General features: G+C 41.3%; 1 protein-coding gene across 2 annotated transcripts in view; it reads left to right on the forward strand.

Moving 5' to 3' along the window:
- Positions 1–932: 932 nt before the first annotated feature.
- LOC109892964 (peroxisome proliferator-activated receptor delta-like) overlaps positions 933–16761 on the forward strand; it is a 38227-nt gene continuing 22398 nt past the window's right edge. For both annotated transcript variants that reach the window (XM_020485896.2, XM_020485905.2), the window contains exon 1: positions 933–1299. The gene's annotated coding sequence lies outside the window, so the exon portion shown is untranslated. The remainder of the gene's footprint in view (positions 1300–16761) is intronic.

A 16761-nucleotide genomic window follows, 5' to 3' on the forward strand; every position in this document is an offset into this window, starting at 1 on the left:
CATCCTGTGGTTGCGACTTCCTTCGACTTCTCTTGAAGCAGTCTGCTTTTATACACATCCTACACCAAACTATGCTGCTGACATGTAAAACTTTGCAAAATCTGTCCTCAACCTCTGCAGAAAACATGGTTAAGATAGACACCTAGTGGCAATATGGTTGACAATACTGGCAATAAAGCCAAATGGAAAGGTGGTGAACAGAGTACCAGTATAATAGAATAGAATACTTGAATATCTCATAGGGAAATGTGTCTTTCAATAAGCTACAGGCATACAGACAGACAAACAGCCATCACATCAGATAACAAATATCAGGTGATGAATAGATAAATCACCAATCCAATTAAATCATGATTCGTATCAAGAATGTGGAATAGGGAGAGAAAAAAACCCTGTGGGTTGCTGACTGTCACAGGAACTTAGATCTCCAACATTTGAGTTGGATGAATTCAAACCTTTTTACGTTTTCTTTCTCCAGACAGTTAAGACTGAATTTCAATATATGGATGTGCTACCTTAAAGCACTGTGCACATTCATTCCTAAAGTCTAAGTCAATGTTTTGTACGCTAAACGTGAACTTTGCTCGTGCTGTTATTTGCTTTTTTTATTTTGAAAAGCAAAGGACCCTAAAATCAACACAGTGAAAGCACTGACACACATGCGTTGGTGACACACTACGCTACGTGGTACGTGCTCATCGGATGGTGTGATGTCAAACCATGACAGATGTATGACAGAGGGTTGTCGCTAGTTACCACAAGCACAAAGTCAACATTGGCTATTATCGTTGAACATCATGAAAACAAAAATGTGCTTTTTGTTAAAGTTAGGTTTAGGCATCAGTTTAGCAGTGTGGTTACGGGTAGGTTTAAAATCAGATTTTAAGAAGAGAAATTGTAGGAATAGGCGGGGTTTAGCAATAAGTATGACCTTGTGGCTGTGGTAACTAGTGACGACCGTATGAGTTTGACAGATCGTGGAGCGGAGCTGACTGAGGTGAAAACCCAAAAAACTTTGGGAATAACAAGCCCTTCTCCATTCGACCAACATACACGAGTAACCTTCGGGATATGCAACCAATGAACAAAAAGGCTACAAAGCTAGTAACATTTTAATTTGACAAAGTCCCACCTCGAGTTTGTCAAGTAGAAGAAACAATGTTCCCGTGTTTTCGACGTTAATGAACGTGGAATAGAGCAGGCAAGGAACACCTCATCAGGCGAAAGTCGGACTGTCCAGGATCCAACTAGCTCAGCTACCTAGCTACTGCTTGGATCAGTTGTTTGCATGCAGCAAAGGTAAAATTATATAAACTTGACTTTAACCAATGTTAGCATATCGGAAAGCTTACCAGAACTGTGCTGAGCCTCAAGCATAGCTAGCTACTGTAGCTAGCCAGCTAACGTTAGCATTAGCTCGTTAGCTAGCTATCCCAAATCAGAGCCCATTCAAGCAGACATAGGAATTGGTTTGGCTAGCCAATTTAGATAGCTAGCTCCAACCAGCTCACAATACATATGTGTTTGCTAGCTAGCTAATTAACTTTAGAGTTAGATAGACAAACAGTTTGGCTAGCTTGCTAATGTCTCGGCATGGGACAAATAATTTGTTTTTGTGTTATGGATAGATTAAGTATCACGTGAGGGATTAGAACCAGATGACAAGCTATTTTAGCTAGCCAGTTAGCTAACTGCTAGCTATCAAACTCCAATCGGTTTAGTTTGCTGACAAACTACGTTGGGTCACCCACTTGAATAACTATTTCAACACTCACAAAGTTGTCTAACGTTAACTATGTGAGACTAGTACAGCACCAGGCGATAACATGGCTAGTTTGGGATTTTACAAGATGACTAACGTTACCTACCAAGATACTAAGCATGCTAGCCAGCTCCATCACACTAGTCTAGTTTTCATACGGTCCGTGCTATCTGGTACGGTTGGAACGTCCATACCCAGTGGTGGAAAAAGTACCCAATTGTCATTCTTGAGTAAAAATATAGATAGATGGCTTAATAGAAAATGACCTAAGTGAAAGTCACCCAGTAAAATTAAAAAGTATTCAATATAATGTTACTTTTGAGTGTAAGTGTAATCAATCGCTAAAATGTACATAAGTATCAAAAGTGAAAGTATGAATAATTTCAGATTCCTCATATTAAGCAAACCAAACGGCAAAATGTTCTTGTTTTAAAAAAAATGTATGGATGTCCAGGGGCACACATAATTTACAAACGAATCGTGTGTTTAATGAGCCTGCTAGATCAGAGGCAGTAGAGATGACCAGGGATGTTCTGTTAAGTGTGTGAATTGGACCATTAACCCTGTCAAAATCTAACCAGTACTTTTGGGTGTCAGGGAAATGTATGGAGTAAAAAGTACAATATTTTCTTTAGGACTGTAGTAAATTCAAAAGTAGTCAAATATAAATAGGGAAGTTCAGATACACAAAAAAACTACTTAAATAGTACTTTAAGGTATTTTTACTCAAGTACTTTACACCACTGTCCATACCACCGTAGGAACGTCCAAAGGATTCTTGATAGCAGTGACCGCTTTCACTGTAACTAACTGAAGTTCCTATTTCATCACAATGTCATTGCTTTGGTGACAGAATATTTATGACCTGAGGAAGAGATGATATGATAACCTCAAGGCTAAACAGTAGAAAGCAATTTTTATGACAATGTTATTACACAATCTGCTTCCCTTTTCAATAATCATGATTCTTGATTATTGTAATGAAATGTGCTAAAGTTATTGTTAAATATGACAAGCTGTAGCTAGCTATATGTACTGTATTTGCTATAGTTATGCAAAAACAGTTGTAGACCACAATATTGATTTTCTTTTTTCTCTCCCTAGAATCCTATCTAAATTCACAATTTATCAGCGCTAACTGTTTGTTCAGTGTCTTATCTAATTCAGTTGGGATAGAGATTCCACCAGTGAGTCAGTCATTCATTCAGTCTGCAGGCTGACTAGGGTTATGGCTCATCATATCAGTGGAATATACCAGTTGGAGAGGGACACGTCTCTCAAATTGACACTTGCTCCCATCATGTCTCAACTTCACAAACAGAAAATGAAACAGTACACCTAAAGGTTGAACTTTAAGTGAACCCTTGTCGTTTTAGCTGTTGATGAGGTTTTGAGTTGGTCTAGTTGTGGTTTGTTTGTCTATCGAGTAGTGTTAGTGGAAACGTCTGCATAACGGCTGTGGTAGAGGCACACGTTCATATCCCCGAGCTGACAAGGTACAAATCTGTCGTTCTGCCCCTGAACAGGCAGTTATACCACTGTTCCTAGGCCGTCATTGAAAATAAGAATTTGTTCTTAACTGACTTGCCTAGTTAAATAAAGATAAAAATAAATAAAAATAACGGCTGTGGTAGTGTTTGTTTCTCGTAAACTCTTGTTCCACCAGCAGATACCAGAGAGATGCAGCCCACACTGGGCCGAAAGGCACTCTGAATAACGAGCAGACATGATGCTGTTATGTTCTCATCATCTATCTTGTGTGTGTGTGTGTGTGTCATATTTTACTCCTCTTTTTGAGACCTCGCTTTTTCTCATACACTCCCTCAGTCTTTCTTTCCTTGCTATTTCATCTCCTTTAAATACGTCTTCAACTCCCGCAAACTCTCCAACTCTTATTCATTAAATCTCTATTTCTCTCTCGGTCTTCCTCTCCCCCCTTCTCTCCCTTTTCCTCTTTTACCCCTGCTCCCCCCTTTGGTTTTGTTATGGCAGGGGGTAACACTGTCTGTCTGGTGGAGAATTGAGTTTCCTTTCTTCCTTGTACTCCGTGCCCTCACGCTTGCGCTGTCATCCTCTCAGCTCTCCTGGGGGTGTGCTGTTACTTACACACACACACACTTAATACACTTACTCACACACACACACCTGGCTGCGGGGGTCTTTTTAGACTAGCTGGGAGGCAGGCCTAGATTTTGCCACTCAACACATTAACGGTTGCAAAGGCCACAATGCATGGTGCTGTGTTATAATTAAGCAATAAGGCACGAGGGGGTGTGGTATATAGCCAACATACCACGGCTCAGGGCTGTTCTTATGCGCGACGCACTGCAGAGTGCCTGGACACAGCCCTTAGCCGTGGTATATTGGCCTTTTACCACAACCCCCGAGGTGAGGTGCCTTATTACTTTTATAAACTGGTTACCAATGTAATTGGAGCAGTAAAAATACATATTTTGTCATACGGTCTGATATACCACAGCTGTCAGCCAATCAGCATTCAGGGCTCGAACCACCCATTTTATAAGGTCACTTATAAACTGAGTGGTTCGAGCCCTGAATGCTGATTGACCAAAAGCTGTGGTGTATCAGACCGTATACCACAGGTATGACAAAACATGTGTTTTTACTGCTCTAATTATGTTGGTAACCATCAATTCATGTGCCAATACAACAGGTGGAGACTGTACAGTGAAATGCTTACTTACAAGCCATTAACCAACAATGCTTTCAAAAAAGTGTTCAGTAAAAAAATTGAACAGCAGCAGTAAAATAACAATGGCGAGGTTATATACAGGGGGTACCGGTACAGAGTCAATGTGCGGGGACACCGGTTAGTCGAGGTAATATGTACATGTAGGTAGAGGTAAAGTGACTATGCATGGTTAATAAACTGAGAGTAAAAGAGGGGTCTGGGAAGCCCTTTGATTAGCTGTTCAGGAGTCTTATGGCTTAGGGGTAGAAGCTGTTAAGAAGCCTTTTGGACCTAGACTTGGCGCTCTGGTACCGCGTGCTGTCGCACGGGAGAACAGTCCATGACTAGGGTGTCTGGAGTATTTGACAATTTGTAGGGCCTTCTTCTGACACCACCTGGTATAGAGGTCCTGGATGGCAGGAAGCTTGTACTGGGCCGTATGCACTACCCTCTGTAGTGCCTTGCGGTCGGAGGCCGAGCAGTTGCCATACCAGGCAGTGATGCAACCAGTCATGTTGCTCTCGATGGTGCAGCTGTAGAACCTTTTTGAGGATCTGGAGTACCCATGCCAAATCTTTTCAGTCTCCTGAGGGAGAATAGGCTTTGTTGTGCCCTCGTCACGACTGTCTTTGTGTGTTTGGACCATGATAGTTTGTTGATGTGGACACCAAGGAACTTGAAGCTCTCAACCTGCTCCACTGCAGCCCCGTTGATGAGAATGAGGTTATTTCATTAACCTTTGACTATTGGATGTTCTTATAGTCACTTTAGTATTGCCAGTGTAACAGTAAAGCTTCCGTCCCTCTCCTCGCTCCTCCCTGGGCTCGAACCAGCAACACAACGACAACAGCCACCATCGAAGCAGCGTTACCCATGCAGAGCCAAGGGGAACAACTACTAGAACGCTCAGAGCGAGTGACATTTGAAACTCTACTAGCCCGCGCTAACTAGCTAGCCATTTCTCTTCGGTTACACCAGCCTCATCTCGGGAGTTGATAGGCTTGAAGTCATAAACAGCGCAATGCTTGACGCACAATGAAGAGCTGCTGGCAAAACGCACGAAAGTGCTGTTTGAATGACTGTTTACGCGCCTGCTTCTGCCTACCACCGCTAAATCAGATACTTAGATACTTGTATGCTCAGTCAGATTATATGCAACGCAGGACACGCTAGATAATATCTAGTAATATCATCAACCATGTGTAGTTAACTAGTGATTATGATTGATTGTTTTTTATAAGATAAGGATTGGGTCTGTGAATAGTACTCTCTCCAGAAAGTGTTTTGATCTATCCAATTAGATGCGTAATTGCATCACTCAATTTATTGTGGGTTTAGTGGTCGTGAAGAAAAGTAAGCTACCATCTGGGTGCATCTCGGTGATAAGGGTCCCTTTACTTATTAGTTAATCGGACTGTAGAAGTTAGTATTGCTATAAGCATCTAGTCAGGCTTTTCGTGGAAGCAGGATACAATGCTAGAGTTGTTGACTTGGTGTCATGTCCGTTTTTTTTTTCTATAAGCAAAAGTTATCAGCCTGTCATTTGATCATGTCTTTGGCATTTGAGTAGTCATTGTTAATATTTCATATTCATTGCTCATTGGGGAGTGCAGTTCAGTTGCAGTGGCACCACACACACACTGACTAGAGCTGTGAGGACACATTGTGTGGTTTCACACCTCATCATTCTGACTAGGCAGTAACCACTGTGTGAAAGGACATGGACTTGTGGGTTGGCATGGGCATGTCTGCTGATGTTTACTTATTCATGCTGCAGTGGGAGGTGCAGCAGGCACTTGCAGTGTTTTCCCTATATTCATTTAGCAGCGATGGGCCGCTGCTGCTAAAATGTGGCCATCACTCCCAAAAATTTGATGTAAAAAAATAAAATAAAAATACACTAAACAAAAATATAAACTCAACAAGTAAAGTCTTTGTCCAATGTTTCATGGTGTCTTGTGGGCACCGGTTTGCTGATGTCGTTGTTAACTAAATGCTCCATGGTGGTGTTAGGGTTATGGGCAAGCATAAGCTACAGACAATGAATACAATTGCATTTTAACAATGACACTTTGAATCGTGAGGCCCATTGTCGTGCCATTCATCCACCATCACCTCATGTTTCAGCATGATAATGCACAGCCCCATGTCGCAAGGATCTGTGCACAATTCCTGGATGCTGAACATGTCTCTGTTCTTCAATCATTCAAATGTATTTATATAGCCCTTTGTACATCAGCTGATATCTCAAAGTGCTGTACAGAAACTCAGCCTAAAACCCCAAACAGCAAGCAATGCAGGTGTAGAAGCACGTTGGCTAGGAAAAACTCCCTAGAAAGGACAGAACCAAGGAAGAAACCTAGAGAGGAACCAGGCTATGAGGGGTGGCCAGTCCTCTTCTGGCTGTGCCGGGTGGAGATTATAACAGAACATGGCCAAGGTGTTCAAATGTTCATAGATGACCAGCAGGGTCAAATAATAATTTCAGTGGTTGTCGAGGGTGCAACAGGTCAGCACCTCGGGAGTAAATGTAAGTTGGCTTTTCACAGCCGATCATTCAGAGTATCTCTACCGCTCCTGCTGTCTCTAGAGAGATGAAAAGAGCAGGTCTGGGACAGGTAGCACGTCTGGTGAACAGGTCAGGGTTCCATAACCGCAGGCAGAATAGTTTAAACTGGAGCAGCAGCACGGACAGGTGGACTGGGGACAGCAAGGAGTCATCATGCCAGGTACTCCTGAGGCATGGTCCTAGGGCTTTAAAGTTTCTTTCTTTAAAGTTATCTTTGACCAACAAATGCATATCTGTATTCCCAGTCATGTGGAATCCATAGATTAGGCAAAAATGCATTTATTTCAATTGACTGATTTCCTTATGTTGCGTTTATATTTTTGTTCAGTATAATTGGTTAAAAAAAATCTGTTTAAACTTAGACTAAAACCAGATATAAAGTATAAATATAATGGAGCGAAAATATTTTTAAGTAAGATCATTTTTGAGAACTACCAGAATTAAAACTAGACGGACATTTTCATCAAAAAGAACCCATGAGCACCAACAGGTGAAGTTCATAGGAGCATATTGGGTGTCAAATGAAAGCTGAGTCTATATTTTTGGTAAGTCTTTCAACCATTTTCCATCTTAAAAATGTGGCATATGTGAAGGCTTTGATTTCTGTATTAACAGCTGGAAAAGAGGTCTAAGACATCTACCAGAAAGTCCTTAAAAGTATCAGAAATAGATCAAAATGCAATGTTGAAGTAATGACCCCTGCCAACTAATATCAACACTAAAATATATCATTTTGAAGAAATTGTTCACTTTTTTTTTACCTTTTACCAAAAACCCACATATCTTAAAGATATTTTAAAATGTCTCTCCCTCATGAGGGAGAATCTTGAAAGTTCACAGAAGTAACAAGTAATACTAGACCTACCAATTAGTTATAATGATTTTACTGATATCAATTTTGTTTATAAATTATTAAAGGGATACTTCAGGATTTTGGCAATGAGAACCTTTTATCTACTTCCCTAGAGTCAGATGAACTCATGGATACCATTTTTGTCTCTCTGTCCAGTATGAAGGAAGTTGGCGGTATTTTGGTGAGCCAATGTTAACTAGCATTAGCGCAATGACTGGAAGTGTATGGGTATCTTCTAGCATATCCCTTTAAGTAATTAAACTCTTAACTCGGTTACCAAATTGGTAACAGGGTTTCCGAAAAAAATCTGTAACGGAATTACTGCAACTGATTTGGCTACAATTTGATATCATAATTGTCACAAACCACAGTCGGGTCACCTGCTACTGTTCTCCCTTCCACTGCCATACTGCTTTCTTTCTTTCTGTTGTCTGGTGGTCAAACCAAGAGTGTTCAAACATTCTGAGTCTGGACATCCTCTGTTTCTCCCTCTGCCTCTCGCCTTCTGTGTCAAACTAAGCATGTTACTGTGTTGACAGTCATTGATCAACAAGTCATTTTGCATGTCGAACAACCCAGGCAATATCAGTAGCCTATTCAAACTGTGCGCTGCTTCGCACGTAGGCTGCGCATCACCTTCAGCGTTCAAGTGTTTGTAAAATGGCTTGGGCAATATTAGGCTTTGTTAGTTGAGTGACAACCAATGTAAGTTGCTAGGTTATTATCAAATGCGCTGTTTAAATTTGTGTTTACTGGAATAAAGTAGCCTAACCAACCGCCTGAGACGGGATTCGCATCTGGCTATATAGCCTACCTGCTGATCGGGGCTTAGACTACATTACATTTTATTTCGATCAGCAATAGTTTAGGTTGTTTTTCTTTAAACAGTGTATATGGTAATTTTTTAGATGTACAGGGGAAAGTTGATAATTTCATAATGAGGACAACAATTGCTTCTACCGCACTGCACGGTCAAAGCGGGAGAAAAATAACCTTCCAAATAGTCTAAACCAGGGGTGTCGAACTCATTTTGCCCCGGAGGCCGCATTCGGATTTCAACGATGTCCAGAGGGCCCCGCTGAAAATGTATATATTCTTGCTGTCAAAATTAGCAAGAAATAGTCCTCTATCCATTGTTTTTGGAATTTGATAGTCTAGTGATTGTTAGCGACCTGGACAGTCAAGAAACTGTCCGAATATAGGTCCATTATCATTTCTACACAGTTTTGATTTGGTTCTAGTCATTTTAAAGTAGATTGAGTTTGCATTTTTATTGGGTTTTTCATGCTCAACGGTTTCCCGTGTGTATCAAGAATGGTCCACCACCCAAAGGTCATGCAGCCAACTTGACACAACTGTGGGAAGCCAACATGGGCCAGCATTCCTGTGGAACGCTTTCAACACCTTGTAGAGTCTGTGAAATAAGTAACGTAGAGATGCGGTCTTCAGGCCAGATATTCAGGAGGCAGAATGTTCAGGTGCATAAGTGTTGATATTTATATTCACTCTCATTGACTTTTTACACATTGTGACGTTACAGCATTAAATAGTTTTTTCCCCCTCATCAATCTACACACAATACCTCATAATGACAAAGCAAAAACTGGTTTTTAGGATTGAAAGAAATTTATTTAAAAAATAATAATAAATGAAATAACATTTACATAAGTATTCAGACCCTTTACTCAATACTTTGTTGAAGCAGCTTTGGCAGTGATTACAGCCTCAGTTCTTGGGTATGACGCTACAAGCTTGGCACACCTGTATTTGGGAAGTTTCCAATTCTCTGCAGATCCTCTCAAGCTCTGTCAGGTTGGATGGGGAGCGTTGCTGCACAGCTATTTTCAGATCTCTCCAGATATGTTTGATCAGGTTGAAGTCCAGGCTCTCGCTGGGCCAATCAAGGACATTCAGAGACTTGTCCCGAAGCCACTCCTTCTTTGTCTTGACTGTGTTTAGGGTCATTGTCTTCTTGGAAGGTGAACCTTGGCCCCAGTCTGAGGTCCTGAGCACTCTGGAGCAGGTTTTCATTAAGGATCTCTCTGTACTTTACTCTGTTCATCTTTCCCTCAATCCTGAGTAGTCTCCCAGTCCCTGCTGCTGAAAAACATCCCCACAGCATGATGGTGCCAGGTTTCCTCCAGATGTGGCACTTGGCATTCAGGCAAACAAGTTCAAGCTTGGTTTCATCAGACCAGAGAATCTTGTTTCTCATGGTCTTGTTTCTCATGTCATGTGCCTTTTACTGAGAAGTGGCTTCCATCTGGCCACTCTACCATAAAAGCCTGATTGGTGGAGTGCTGCAGAGATGGTTGTCCTTCTGGAAGGTTCTCTCATCTCCACAGAAGAACTCTGGAGCTCTGTCGAAGTGACCACCAGGTTGTTGGTCACCTCCCTGACCGAGATCTCTTTTCCCCAGATTGCTCAGTTTGGCCGGGCATCCAGCTCTAGGAAGAGTCTTGGTGGTTCCAAATTTCTTCAATTTAAGAATGATGGAGGCCACTGTATTCTTGGGCATCTTCAATGATGCAGAAATGTTTTGGTACCCTTCCTCAGATCTGTGCCTCGACACAATCCTGTCTTGGAGCTCTACGGCCAATTCCTTCGACCTCATGACTTGCTTTTGGCTCTGACATGCACTGTGAACTGTGGGACCTTATATAGACAGTTGAGTGTGCATTTCCAAATCAGGTCCAATCAATTGAATTTGCCACACGTGGACTCAATTCAGAAACATCTCAAGGATGATCAATGGAAAAAGGATGCACCTGAGCTCAATTTCGAGTCTCATAGCAAAGGGTCTGAATAGTATTACGGTATTTCAGTTTTATTTTTAAATATGAAAACATTTCTATAACCCTGCTTTCACTTTGTCATTATGGGGTATTGTGTGTGGATTGATGAGGAAAAAATATAAATACAACCGTATTACAATGAGGCTGTAACATAACAAAATGTGGAAAAAGTCAAGGGATCTTAATACTTTCTGAATGCACTGTATATACACAGGACTCTACAGTGTGACAATTTTACTTGCATATGCACATAACTAGTTTTCTGTGTGACCTGGAATTTTAATTTAAGTTCACTAGTGTGCCTAAAAAAAATGAAGGATTCTAGCTTTAGAAATTGTGCTCCTAAATTTCATCGTGAAATTTCAACTTCAGTTCACAATTGGGGGACAAAAAGCAAACATTGCCCTCCTTATCTGATAATGGGGTGGTAGATACACAGTTTCCGTTATGGCTCGGTTCCGGTGCATATATATATATATTCACTCACTCACTCACTGGCCTATTAATTAAGTACACCACCCCATTCATGAAAATGGATCACGTGGCAGTGGTATACTATATAAAGTAGGCAGACTGGCATCGAGGCACTCAGTTACTGTTCGATTGAAGGGCAAAATGAGGGACCTAAGTGACTTTGAGCATGGTATGATTGTCGGTGACCGGTGCTCCGGATTCAGTATCTCAGAAACAGCCGCCCTCCTGGGCTTTTCACATGCAACCGTGTCTAGGGTTTACAGAGAATGGTGCGACAAACAAAAAGCATCCAGTTAGCGGCAGTCCTGTGGGCGAAACAGCTAGTTTATGAGAGGTTGAATGGCGCAAACTAACAGGCGGGCCGCAAACAGACAAATGACGGCGCAGTACAACAGTGGTGTGCAGAACGGCATCTCGGAATGCACAACTCTTTGATCCTTGTCAAGGATGGGCTATTGCAGCAGAGGGTTCCACTCCTCTCAGCTAAAGCGAGAAGAAGCAGCTCCAGCGGGCACGCGATCACCAACACTGGACAATTGAGGAGTGGAAAAAAAACTGTCTTTAGCATGACAATGAGGTCCGTTTACTTGAGCGTCCTGTGCAGTCCCCAGACCTCTACCCAGTAGAGCATCTTTGGGATGAGATGGAAGGGCTGTTCGCAGCATGACTCTACCACCATCCAGTCTGCAGCAACTGTGTGACACCATCGCGGCAACATGGACCAATTTCCCTGTGGAATGTTTCCAACATCTCCAACACCCTGTTCAGAAGGCAAAGGGGCTAGTTGAGAACAAGTTCTCATTTGCAACTGCGACCTGGCCAAGATAAAGCATAGCAATTCGACACATACAACAACAGAGTTACACATGGAATAAACAAAACATAGTCGATAATACAGCAGAACAAAAGAAAACAAAGTCTATGTACAGTGAGTGCAAATGAGGTAAGATAAGGGAGTTAAGGCAATAAATAGGCCATGGTGGCGAAGTAATTACAATATAGCAATTTAAACACTGGAAAGGTAGATGTGCAGAAGATGAATGTGCAAGTAGAGATACTGGGGTGCAAAGGGGCAAGATAAATAAATAAATACTGTATGGGGATGAGGTAGATAGATGGGCTGTTTACAGATGGGCTATGTACAGGAGCCCCCTAATGACACGTCTTGGAACCGACTACAAGATGCCGTGTCGAAAAGAAAAAAAAACATGACTGTCTGGATGGAGAAATTGTACTTTGATTTCTCTGCAAGTACAAAGCTCGATCTCTCACACCATATGTGTGGTAAGAACATATTATTGGACGTCTATGAACACGCTGTCATACATCACTGCAATGAGCCATCACATTGATGAGAAATGAGAACATGGAGGAGAGGCACACAGCATATAAATCGTTGCTGAGTGGGTGGGGGCGGTAGCAGTAAGGTGAGCGCTATCTGGTAGGGTTTCGACTAGATAAGTATGACATAAAATCGATCAGAATGCCGGAATCATGTCGGAAAATGTTTTTCCGGAGTGTGATGTAATTTGGAGGACTCAGTAACACAGCCTTTTCCCTATAATGTAAACTCTAACGCAAATTACTTTAAACGTATAACTTAAATTTCCACAAAATCGTTTGCACTCATGACTACTGGTTTTAATTTAATTTTCAGCCGACTTACAAGCAATTACTTTGTTTTTATTGTTACAAATCAACTTGCAAGATTGCTAAATCTATATAGCCTACTAACGTTAGCCCTACCAGTAACCTATTTTGCATTAAGTAAATATAATATCTGTAAATGTACTAACATTGAAGCCTTATTATAATCCGCACCCAAAAATGTATTTTGTTTAAAGTAATAACTACTGATTCCATGCTATTTGTAAAAACAGCTGCGAGATACCTTCCTTTTCTCTGCAACTAAAAAATGATTACTTCTATTTTTAGCTGACATGGGACTGGGTACATTGAAGCAATATACAACATTATCTCAATTTGATATGTTACACCGGCAAGTATAATAATATTTGCCAGGGCATATTAATTATAAATCCTATTATTACACATGGCGATGTAGGAAGCTTAAAGGTTAGCTAGCTTGCAGTGTTTAGCCAACTTGCTAGCAAGGGAAGATCAGATGAGACTCTTATTTTGCATTCACATCAAATGAGAAGACCACAAGAGAACTTCTGTCACCCCCTTGTGAATTTTGTTATTTGCTAGTCTGGATCAGTGAGGTATCATGTTACCGAAAGATGGTCACGTTTTAGAGTAAAGTCCATCAGCTCACGCACGTGCATAGATCTACGCACGCTAAGTGTGTGTAAACTCAGGATATAATGTCAGTGCTAGGGTCTGTCCGCATTGCTTCCAACTCTTTTGTTTTCAATACTTTACAATTGTGGCTTTGGGCTATATTTTTTCTTCAAATGTCATGTGTGGAGTAAGATTTAGGCTACACAATGTTTTCATTGTTTAGAAAACCAGGAGCTAGGCTGTGTGTTGCTGCTGAAGCATAGCATAAGGCCTAGTTGAAGTTGATGGGCTAGTATTTTGTATTTTGCAAGGATGTTGCACAAATTTCTAGAACTTCAGTGTTTTGGGAGTACGAAGATGTATCTGTCTATATGGACACTAAGCCTAGTTGATTCTTTCTTAAGCAACACACCAAAAAAACTCAGTATCGGCTGCCTTCAGAGACGGATGACTTAAGCTTAAGTTTCCACTCCGGTGACTTTTCCCAAAGAAATCAAGAGCATTTAGACTTGTCCCCAACCCACAACCTGTCAAACTAGTTTTCAGATTTCCCTAGTATAAACATTTTTGAAAGTTATACTTTTGTCTCTTATGACAGAGTATCAATGTAAACCAGTCCATTCATACTTTGTATAACAGAAACCCATAACCTAGATCGCAAATTAACCCATGAATATAGAATGTGTAGACTTGACTGATATATTGACTTATATATTTAGGGTAAGAGACGCAAGTACAGTGCCTTGCGAAAGTATTCGGCCCCCTTGAACTTTGCGACCTTTTGCCACATTTCAGGCTTCAAACATAAAGATTTAAAACTGTATTTTTTTGTGAAGAATCAACAAGTGGGACACAATCATAAAGTGGAACGACATTTATTGGATATTTCAAACTTTTTTAACAAATCAAAAATTGATAAATTGGGCGTGCAAAATTATTCAGCCCCTTTACTTTCAGTGCAGCAAACTCTCTCCAGAAGTTCAGTGAGGATCTCTGAATGATCCAATGTTGACCTAAATGACTAATGATGATAAATACAATCCACCTGTGTGTAATCAAGTCTCCGTATAAATGCACCTGCACTGTGATAGTCTCAGAGGTCCGTTAAAAGCGCAGAGAGCATCATGAAGAACAAAGAACAAACCAGGCAGGTCCAAGATACTGTTGTGAAGAAGTTTAAAGCCGGATTTGGATACAAAAAGATTTCCCAAGCTTTAAACATCCCAAGGAGCACTGTGCAAGCGATAATATTGAAATGGAAGGAGTATCAGACCACTGCAAATCTACCAAGACCTGGCCGTCCCTCAACTTTCAGCTCATACAAGGAGAAGACTGATCAGAGATGCAGCCAAGAGGCCCATGATCACTCTGGATGAACTGCAGAGATCTACAGCTGAGGTGGGAGACTCTGTCCATAGGACAACAATCAGTCGTATATTGCACAAATCTGGCCTTTATGGAAGAGTGGCAAGAAGAAAGCCATTTCTTAAAGATATCCATAAAAAGTGTTGTTTAATGTTTGCCACAAGCCACCTGGGAGACACACCAAACATGTGGAAGAAGGTGCTCTGGTCAGATGAAACCAAAATTGAACTTTTTGGCAACAATGCAAAATGTTATGTTTGGCGTAAAAGCAACACAGCTCATCACCCTGAACACAGCATCCCCACTGTCAAACATGGTGGTGGCAGCATCATGGTTTGGGCCTGCTTTTCTTCAGCAGGGACAGGGAAGATGGTTAAAATTGATGGGAAGATGGATGGAGCCAAATACAGGACCATTCTGGAATAAAACCTGATGGAGTCTGCAAAAGACCTGAGACTGGGACGGAGATTTGTCTTCCAACAAGACATTGATCCAAAACATAAAGCAAAATCTACAATGGAATGGTTCAAAAATAAACATATCCAGGTGTTAGAATGGCCAAGTCAAAGTCCAGACCTGAATCCAATCGAGAATCTGTGGAAAGAACTGAAAACTGCTGTTCACAAATGCTCTCCATCCAACCTCACTGAGCTCGAGCTTTTTTGCAAGGAGGAATGGGAAAAAATGTCAGTCTCTCGATGTGCAAAACTGATAGAGACATACCCCAAGCGACTTACAGCTGTAATCGCAGCAAAAGTTGTCGCTACAAAGTATTAATGTAAGGGGGCTGAATAATTTTGCACGCCCAATTTTTCAATTCTTGATTTGTTAAAAAAGTTTGAAATATCCAATAAATGTCGTTCCACTTCATGATTGTGTCCCACTTGTTGTTGATTCTTCATAACAAAATACAGTTTTATATCTTTATGTTTGAAGCCTGAAATGTGGCAAAAGGTCGCAAAGTTCAAGGGGCCGAATACTTTCGCAAGGCACTGTAAGAACTTGCCAAATTTAACCATCTAGGCCTATAGTAGGCTAATCCCCAACCATTCAAAGTCGCTGCCCATTTGAAATGCTTATAGTTGATGAAGAGCTCCATAGAGTCCACCTAGGGCATATTCCCCTCATTTTAAAATAATCCCTCTGGTCTTTCACAATGTGTGTTTATCACTGATCTGGGTCGGAGGTGAATGGTCGTCCCATTCAGTGAGCTTTAGTGGGCACAGAGGGAGGAGCACCAGTTCATCTGGTCTGTTTTCACTGGAAGTGGGAGGTGCATACAAGAGCTGGGGGGGGTGGGGGCACTCATAGGATAGTTTGTTTTAGGGAACAAGACTAACTACGAGGAAACTTTGACCTTGATTGGCTCTATTGTTTAAAAGGCTGTTGCCAGCAGGTCCCAATTATGTCTAATCCACTGGCTTCTTCTCATCACCTGTCCTTCCTTTTCTTATGTCCTCTCCTTCATGATCACTGGTCTAAAATAACATAACAAAACATGATGATAAACTAAGGCCTAAGGCTTGTTTGAGTACTTATGAAATGCATCCCTCCTTCCTGAGCTAATGATTGAACACAACTTCCTTCACCAATCCGGTCACATCAGATCATCAGTTACTGATTATAAGAAAGGAAGGATTCGCTGTCTTGTGAAGGGAAGGTGACAAGGAACCTGTTTAACAGTATTGGGACACATCCATCTACTTCCCTCTCCATCCTTCCTTCCCTCTTTCCTGTCAGTTTTTTGGCTCTTTAAATCCAGCTTGTAGATTAACTATGACGCAGCCAGCCTCAATCATTCCTGCCTAAGCTGCTCTTATTTAACACTGGGAAATGAATGCGTTCTTTGCTTTGTCTTAATCGCACCAAAGCTGGGGACTGTTGGGAAAGATTTTAGAAGTTTAGCATTATGAGCCAAGGGCTCTGAGCGGTGTGGCTCATCTAGTCAGTCATTGATTCATCAGAGAATGGGTTCTCTTTGATCTTGTCACTGTTATGTATCGGAGT

Source organism: Oncorhynchus kisutch, linkage group LG1 (genome assembly GCF_002021735.2).
Source record: "Oncorhynchus kisutch isolate 150728-3 linkage group LG1, Okis_V2, whole genome shotgun sequence".
Classification (NCBI taxonomy): domain Eukaryota; kingdom Metazoa; phylum Chordata; class Actinopteri; order Salmoniformes; family Salmonidae; genus Oncorhynchus; species Oncorhynchus kisutch.